Source organism: Tachyglossus aculeatus, chromosome 3 (genome assembly GCF_015852505.1).
Source record: "Tachyglossus aculeatus isolate mTacAcu1 chromosome 3, mTacAcu1.pri, whole genome shotgun sequence".
NCBI classification, from domain to species: Eukaryota; Metazoa; Chordata; class Mammalia; order Monotremata; family Tachyglossidae; genus Tachyglossus; species Tachyglossus aculeatus.
The window spans coordinates 3,649,322-3,657,986 of NC_052068.1; the positions used below are offsets into that span (position 1 = coordinate 3,649,322).

Below are 8,665 nucleotides of genomic sequence, written 5' to 3' on the forward strand. Positions count from 1 at the left end.
TCCTTCTGCCTTCAAGACAGGTCTACTCAGTTGCCCTCCCGTCACCTCAAGCTTAACATGCCCCAAACAGAACTCCTTATCTTCCCATCCAAACCCTGTCCTCCCCCGGATTTTCCCATCACTGTAGATGGCACCACCATCCTTCCTGCCCCACAAGTCCATAACCTGGCCTTATCCTTGACTCCTCTCTTTCACTCAACCTTACTTACCTGGCAGGGGAGACACCATGATCATGTAGGTGGCTTTCCCAGGGTGAGGCTCAGCCATTGCACTCCGGCTGTGCTGAACCCTGCGTTTTCCCCAAATGCTGGCAACTCGACTGCATAATTTGTGGTAGTGGGGGACTGCGTTCATGCTCTCCCCTGGCTTGAAACTTTCCCCCTCTGTTCCCCCTCGCCTTACCTCCTTCCCCTCCCCACAGCACCTGTATATATGTATATATGTTTGTACAAATTTATTACTCTATTTATTTATTTTATTTGTGCATATTTATCTATTGATTTTATTTTGTTAATAAGTTTTGTTTTGTTCTCTGTCTCCCCTGTCTAGACTGTGAGCCCACTGTTGGGTAGGGACCGTCTCTATACATTGCCAACTTGTACTTCCCAAGCGCTTAGTACAGTGCTCTGCACACAGTAAGCGCTCGATAAATGTGACTGAATGAATGAAGTCAACCCACATATTCAATCCATCAGTAAATCCCGTCAGTCCCACCTTCGCAACATCGCTTAAATCTGCCCTTATCTCTCTAACGAAAATGCTACTGCGTTTAAACGATCACCCATCCTACCTTGCCTGGATTACTGCATCCCCTTTTAGACTGTGAGCCCACTGTTGGGTAGGGACTGTCTCTATATGTTGCCGACTTGTACTTCCCAAGCGCTTAGTACGGTGCTCTGCACACAGTAAGCTCTCAATAAATACGATTGATGATGACGATCTGCCACCTCGCTGACCTCCCAGCCTCCTGTCTCTCCCCACTCCAGTCCAGACTTCACTCTGCTGCCTGGATCATTTTTCTACAGAGAAGTTCAGGACACGCCACCCTCCTACTAAAAGAACTCCACTGGTTGCCCACCCACCTCCACATCGAATAAAAACTCCTCACCATTGGCTTTCAAGAAGTCAATCCCCTCGCCCCCTCCTACCTCACCTCCCTACTTCTTATTCCTACCCACCTGGCATGCTTCTCTTCTCCAATGCTGACCTTCCCACTCTGCCTCGATCTCTCCTATCCCACCTCCGATCCCTGGCCCACGTCCTGCTCCTGGCCTGGAACGTCCTCCCACCTCAAATCCAACGGTCAATGACTCTTCCCCACCTTCAAATCGCTTGGGAAGTCCAAGTTGGCAACATCTAGAGACGGTCCCTTCCCAGCAGCGGGCTCACAGTCTTGAAGGGGGAGACAGAAAGCAAAACAAAACGTATTAACAAACTAAAATAAAATAGAATGGTAAATATGTACAAGCAAAATAAATGGAAAAATATGGAACGCTTCACGAATTTGCGTGTGGCGGGGGGCGGGTTTAGAACCCGTGGCCTCTGACTGCCAAGCCCGGACGCTCTGCACTGAGCCACGCTGGTGAATGTAGAGATTACTTACTATGTGCTAAACGCTACCACTCCCCGCAGTGGTGGTCTGTCTAATGAAGGGCTTCGGGGTCAGAGGTCATGGGTTCAAATCCTGGCTCCGCCAATTGTCAGTTGTGTGACTTTGGGAAAGACACTTAACTTCTCTGGGCCTGAGTTCCCTCATCTGTAAAATGGGGATTAAGACTGTGAGCCCCCCGTGGGACAACCTGATCACCCTGTAACCTCCCCAGTGCTTTGAACAGTGCTTTGCACATAGTAAGCACTTAATAAATGCCATTATTATTGTTGTTGTTATTATTATTATTATTATTATTATCATCATTATTATTATTATTATTATAATTAAAGGCCCATCTCCTCTTAGAGGCCTTGGCAGACTAGACCCCGCTGTCCTCTTCTCCCACTCCCTTCTGCGTCACCCTGACTTGCTCCCTTTATTCTTCCCGCTTCCCAGCCCCACACCACTTGTGTCCATATCTGTTGTTTTGTTTATATTAATGTCTGTCTCCTCCGTTCTGGACTGTAAACTCATTTTGGGCAGGGATGCATCTGTTCATTTTTTTATTTTTTATTCTTCTAGACTGTGAGCCCGCTGTTGGGTAGGGACCGTCTCTATATGTTGCCAAATTGTACTTCCCAAGCGCTTAGTACAGTATTCTTCACACAGTAAGTGCTCAATAAATATGATTGAATGAATGAATGAATATTGTAACAATAATAATGATGATGGCATTTATTAAGCGCTTACTAGGTGCAAAGCACTGTTCTAAGTGCTGAACTCTCCCAAAAATACTCTCCCAAGTACTCTCAAGTACTCCCAAGTACTCCCAAGTACTCTCCCATTGTACTCTCCCAAGAGTTTATTACAATGTTTTTCACACAAAAAGCGCTCAAAAAATATGATTGAATGAATGAGTCAGAGGTCATGGGTTCAAATCTTGGCCCTGCCAATTGTCCGCTTTGTGACTTTGGACAAGTCACTTAACTTCTCTGTGCCTCAGTTACCTCATCTGGAAAATGCAGATGAAGACTGTGAGCCCCATGTGGGACAACCTGATCACCTTGTAACCTCCCCAGCGCTTAGAACAGTGCTTTGCACGTAGTAAGCACTTAATAAATAGAGAAGCAGCTTGGATCAGTGGAAAGAGCTCGGGCTTTGGAGTCAGAGGTCACGGGTTCAAATCCAGACTCCGCCAGTTGTCAGCTGTGTGACTTTGGGCAAGTCACTTAACTTCTCTGAGCCTCAGCTCCCTCACCTGTAAAATGGAGATTATGACTGTGAGCCCCACATGGGACAACCTGATCAACTTGTATCCCCCCAGTGCTTAGAACAGTGTTTTGCACGAGTGCTTAATAAATGCCATTATTATTATTATTATTATTATTATGAATGAATGAATAGCAAGTACTTAAAGGGAGGAGATAGAAATGCACAGGTGATGCAGAAGGGAGAGGGAATAAGGGTAAAGATAGGTTAGTCTGGGAATGCAGCTTAGAGGAGATGGGATTTTAATAATCCTTTAATATTGGGGAGAGTGCTGGTTTGTTGTATATAATAATGATAATCATAATGATGGTATTTGTTAAGCACTTACTATGTGCCAAACACTGTTCTAAGTGCTGGTATATTTGTTTAGTGCTTACTATGTGCCAAGCACTGTTCTAAGAGCTGGCATAATAATAATAATAATAATAATAATAATAATAATAATAATAGCATTTGTTAAGCACTTACTATCTGCAAAGCACTGTTCTAAGTGCTGGGATAATAATAATAATAATAATAACAATAATAATAATAATAATAATAATAATAATAATAATAATAATAATAATGGCATTTGTTAAGCACTTACTATCTGCAAAGCACTGTTCTAAGTGCTGGGATAATAATAATAATAATAATAATAATAATAATAATAATAATAATAATAATAGGATTTGTTAAGCACTTACTATCTGCAAAGCACTGTTCTTAGTGCTGGGATAATAATAATAGTAATAATAATAATAGTAATAATGATAATAATAACAACAATAATAATAGCATTTGTGTACCACTTACTACATGCAAAGCACTGTTCTTAGCGCTGGGAGGGATACCAGGTGATCAGGTTGTCCCACATGGGGTTCACAGTTTTAATCCCCATTTTACAGATGCGGGAACTGAGGCTCAGAGAAGTTAAGTGACTTGCCCAAGGTCACACAGCAGATATGTGGTGGAGCCGGGATTAGAACCCTCGACCTCTGACTCCCAAGCGCGGGCTCTTTCCACTGAGCCACGCTGCTTCTCAGGAGCAGCAGACCAGTGGCGGAGCTGGGATTAGAACCCACACCTCTGACTCTCAAGCCCGGGCGCTTTCCACTGAGCCATGCTGCTTCTCAGTAGCAACGGACCAGTGGCGGAGCTGGGATTAGAACCCATGACCTCTGACTCTCAAGCCCAGGCTCTTTCCGCTGAGCCACTAAGTATTTGAAGGAAGACAGAGGGCATTTGAGGGCGGAGGCAAGACAAGGAGGCAAGGAGTCCTTCTGAGTGTCAGGCCTGGACTTCCACCACTAGGCTATGCCTTCACTTTGTGAATACTCTCTGCATCGAATGGGCAGCAAACATTCATTCATTCAATCGTATTTATTGAGCGCTTACTGTGTGCAGAGCACTGTACTAAGTGCTTGGGAAGTCCAAGTTGGCAACATATAGAGATGGTCCCTACCCAACAGTGGGCTCACAGTCTAGAAGACATGCCCATGTCTCTCCCATCCTAAAAAAACCCTCTCTTGACCCCACCTCACCTTCTAGTTATCGTCCCATATCCCTCCTACCATTCCTTTCCAAACTCCTTGAACGAGTTGTCTACACGCGCTGCCTAGAATTCCTCAACAACAACTCTCTCCTCGACCCCCTCCAGTCTGGCTTCCGTCCCCTTCATTCCACGGAAACTGCGCTCTCAAAGGTCACCAATGACCTCCTGCTTGCCAAATCCAACGGCTCATACTCTGTCCTAATCCTCCTCGACCTCTCAGCTGCCTTTGACACTGTGGACCACCCCCTTCTCCTCAACACGTTATCTGACCTTGGCTTCACAGACTCCGTCCTCTCCTGGTTCTCCTCTTATCTCTCCGGTCGTTCTTTCTCAGTCTCTTTTGCAGGCTCCTCCTCCCCCTCCCATCCTCTTACTGTGGGAGTTCCCCAAGGTTCAGTGCTTGGTCCCCTTCTGTTCTCAATCTACACTCACTCCCTTGGTGACCTCATTCGCTCCCACGGCTTCAACTATCACCTCTACGCTGATGACACCCAGATCTACATCTCTGCCCCTGCTCTCTCCCCCTCCCTCCAGGCTCGCATCTCCTCCTGCCTTCAGGACATCTCCATCTGGATGTCCGCCCGCCACCTAAAGCTCAACATGTCGAAGACTGAGCTCCTTGTCTTCCCTCCCAAACCTTGTCCTCTCCCTGACTTTCCCATCTCTGTTGACGGCACTACCATCCTTCCCGTCTCACAAGCCCGCAACCTTGGTGTCATCCTCGACTCCACTCTCTCATTCACCCCTCACATCCAAGCCGTCACCAAAACCTGCCGGTCTCAGCTCCGCCACATTGCCAAGATCCGCCCTTTCCTCTCCATCCAAACCGCTACCCTGCTAATTCAAGCTCTCATCCTATCCCGTCTGGACTACTGCACTAGCCTTCTCTCTGATCTCCCATCCTCGTGTCTCTCTCCACTTCAATCCATACTTCATGCTGCTGCCCGGATTATCTTTGTCCAGAAACGCTCTGGACATATCACTCCCCTCCTCAAAAACCTCCAATGGCTACCGATCAATCTGCGCATCAGGCAGAAACTCCTCACCCTGGGCTTCAAGGCTGTCCATCACCTCGCCCCCTCCTACCTCACCTCCCTTCTCTCCTTCTACTGCCCAGCCCGCACCCTCCGCTCCTCCACCACTAATCTCCTCACTGTACCTCGCTCTCGCCTGTTCCGCCATCGACCCCCGGCCCACGTCATCCCCCGGGCCTGGAATGCCCTCCCTCTGCCCATCCGCCAAGCTAGCTCTCTTCCTCCCTTCAAGGCCCTCCTGAGAGCTCACCTCCTCCAGGAGGCCTTCCCAGATTGAGCCCCTTCTTTCCTCTCCCCCTCGTCCCCCTCTCCATCCCCCCGCCTTACCGCCTTCCCCTCCCCACAGCACCTGTATATATGTATATATGGTTGTACATATTTATTACTCTGTTTATTTATTTATTTATTTATTTTACTTGTACATTTCTATCCTACTTATTTTATTTTGTTGGTATGTTTGGTTCTGTTCTCTGTCTCCCCCTTTTAGACTGTGAGCCCACTATCGGGTAGGGACTGTCTCTATGTGATGCCAATTTGTACTTCCCAAGCGCTTAGTACAGTGCTCTGCACATAGTAAGCGCTCAATAAATACGATTGATTGATTGATTGATTGATAGAAGGGGGAGACAGAGAACAAAGCAAAACATATTAACAAAATGAAATAAATAGAATAAATATGTACAAATAAAATAAATAGAGTAATAAATCCATACAAACATATATACAATGCTAAGTACAGTGCTAAGCGCTTAGTACTGTGCTCTGCACACAGTAAGCGCTCAATAAATACGATTGATGTTGATGATATATACATAAATACAGGTGCTGTGGGGAGGGGAAGGAGGTAAGGCAGGGGGCATGGGGAGGGGGAAGAGGGGGAGAGGAAGGAGGGGGCTCAGTCTGGGAAGGCCTCCTGGAGGAGGTGAGCTCTCAGTAGGGCTTTGAAGGGGTATTGGACATGTGGCCTAATCATCATTATGGTATTTGTTAAGCGTTTACTACGTGCCAGGCACCGTACTAAGCGTTAGAGTGGATACAAGCAAATCAGGTTGGATAAAGTCCCTGTCCCACGTGGGGCTCATGGGTCTCAATCCCCATTTTACAGATGAGGGAATTGAGGCCCAGAGAAGTGAAATGCCTTGCCCAAGGTCACTCAGCTGACCAGTGGTAGAGCTGCGATTAGTACCCGTGACCTTCTGATTCCTAGGCCCGGGCTCTAGCCACTATGCCCTGCTGCTTCAGCGTGGCTCAGTGGAAAGAGCCCGGGCTTTGTAGGCAGAGGTCATGGGTTCAAATCCTGACTCCACCAATTTCCCGCTGTGTGACTTTGGACAAGTCACTTCACTTCTCTGTTCCTCAGTTACCTCATCTGTAAAATGGGGATGAAGACTGTGAGTCCCCCAGGGGACAGCCTGATCACTTTGTAACCTCCCCAGTGCTGGGCACATAGTAAGCACTTAATAAATGCTATCATTATTATTATTATTATTATATGCTGCTTTTCCTAACGACACCTGCGTCCTTTTCTAAGGGGCAAAGATCTCTGCACAACCAGCAGGGAATAGGCTGAAATCAAGATGCGAAAGAGTTTGTTTGAAGTTAAAGAAGACACATTTATGTTCTCCGAATTGCCACCTACACACTCTATTACCTAAGCACTCACTCATACATATATCTCCATTTCCCTCCTATCTGTAATGGATTTTTCAAATGGTATTAGTGCTTACTTTGTGCCAGGCACTGAGCTAAGCACTGGGGTAGATGTGAGATAATCAGGTTGGACACAGTCCGTGCTCCGTGTGTGGCTCACAGTCTTAATCCCTTTCCCTTAATCCCCATTTTACAGAAGGGGTAGCTGAGGCACAGAGAAGTGAAGTGATTTTACACACGGACAAGTGGCAGAGCTGTGATTAGAACCCAGGTCCCAGGCCCATGTTTGATCCCTTAGGCCAGGTGGCTTCTCTCTGAACGTCCCTGAATGCCCTTGAATGAGTGATTTGAATGCCCATCTCCCACTCCAAACTCTTTAGTGCAGGGATGCTGACCACTCAATCTGTTATATTATCCCAATTGCTAATTACAGCGCTCTGCACACAATCAGCACTCAATAAAGCACCTTGCAGCAGAAAGAGCACAGGCTTTGGAGTCAGAGGTCATGGGTTCAAATCCCGGCTCCGCCACTTGTCAGCTGTGTGACTTTGGGCAAGTCACTTCACTTCTCTGGGCCTCAGTTACCTCATCTGTAAAATGGGGATTAAGACCGTGAGTCCCATGTGGGACAACCTGATCACCTTGTAACCTCCCCAGCGCTTAGAATAGTGCTTTGCACATAGTAAGCGCTTAATAACTGTTATTATTATTATTAATAATAATAAATATGATTGAATGAATGAAATGTGCCTTCAGTAAGGCTTTGAACAGGGTGAGAGTAACTGTCTGTTGGATATGAAGAGCGTCTACTATTAGGCCTAGAATATAGCAGCGTGGTTTAGTAGCAAGAACCCAGGCTTGGGAATCAGAGGTCGTGGGTTCGAATCCTCCTCCGCTACTTGTCAGCTGTGTGACTTTGGCCAAGTCACTTAACTTCTCTGTGCCTCAGTTACCTCATCTTTAAAATGGGGATGAAGTCTGTGAGCCCCACGTGGGACAACCTGATTATGTTGTATCTACATCAGCGCTTAGAACAGTGATTGGCACATCGTAAGCGCTTAACAAATACCATCATCTTCATCATTGTATTCCCCCAAGTGCTTAGAACAGTGCTTTGCATACAGTAGACCATAAAGTTTTTGAGGACAGGGATTGTGTCTACTAACATTATTGCACTCTCTCAATCAGGTACCCAGAAAGCATTGAATAAATACTGTCCATTCATTGATGGATTCCCAATTTATTTATTTTTTTAAGGTATTTGTAAAGTGCTTACTAGGTGTCAAACACTGTTCTCAGCCCTGGGGTAGGTACGAGTTTATCAGGTTGGACACAGTCCCTGATCCAAATGGAGCTCACGGTTTAGGTAGGAGAGAGTAGGATTTAATCCCCATTTTACGGCTGAGGAAACTGAGGTGCAGAGAAGTGAGGTGACTCACTCAAGGTCACATGGCAGAGAAGTGGTGGAGTTGGGATTAGAACACGTGTCCTCTGATTCCCAGGCCTGCTCTCTGTCCCCTGCTTCAGTGGCAAAATCTTGTACACATATGCACACATTTACTATTCTATTTAGTTAATGATGTG

At 46.3% G+C, this 8,665-nt stretch overlaps 1 non-coding gene across 1 annotated transcript; it reads left to right on the forward strand.

Moving 5' to 3' along the window:
* The first annotated feature begins 201 nt into the window (after nt 1–201).
* On the forward strand, nt 202–365 carry LOC119925991. Its single transcript, XR_005449910.1, has one exon. It is a non-coding gene; the product is annotated as a U1 spliceosomal RNA (small nuclear RNA).
* Nucleotides 366–8,665: the final 8,300 nt, after the last annotated feature.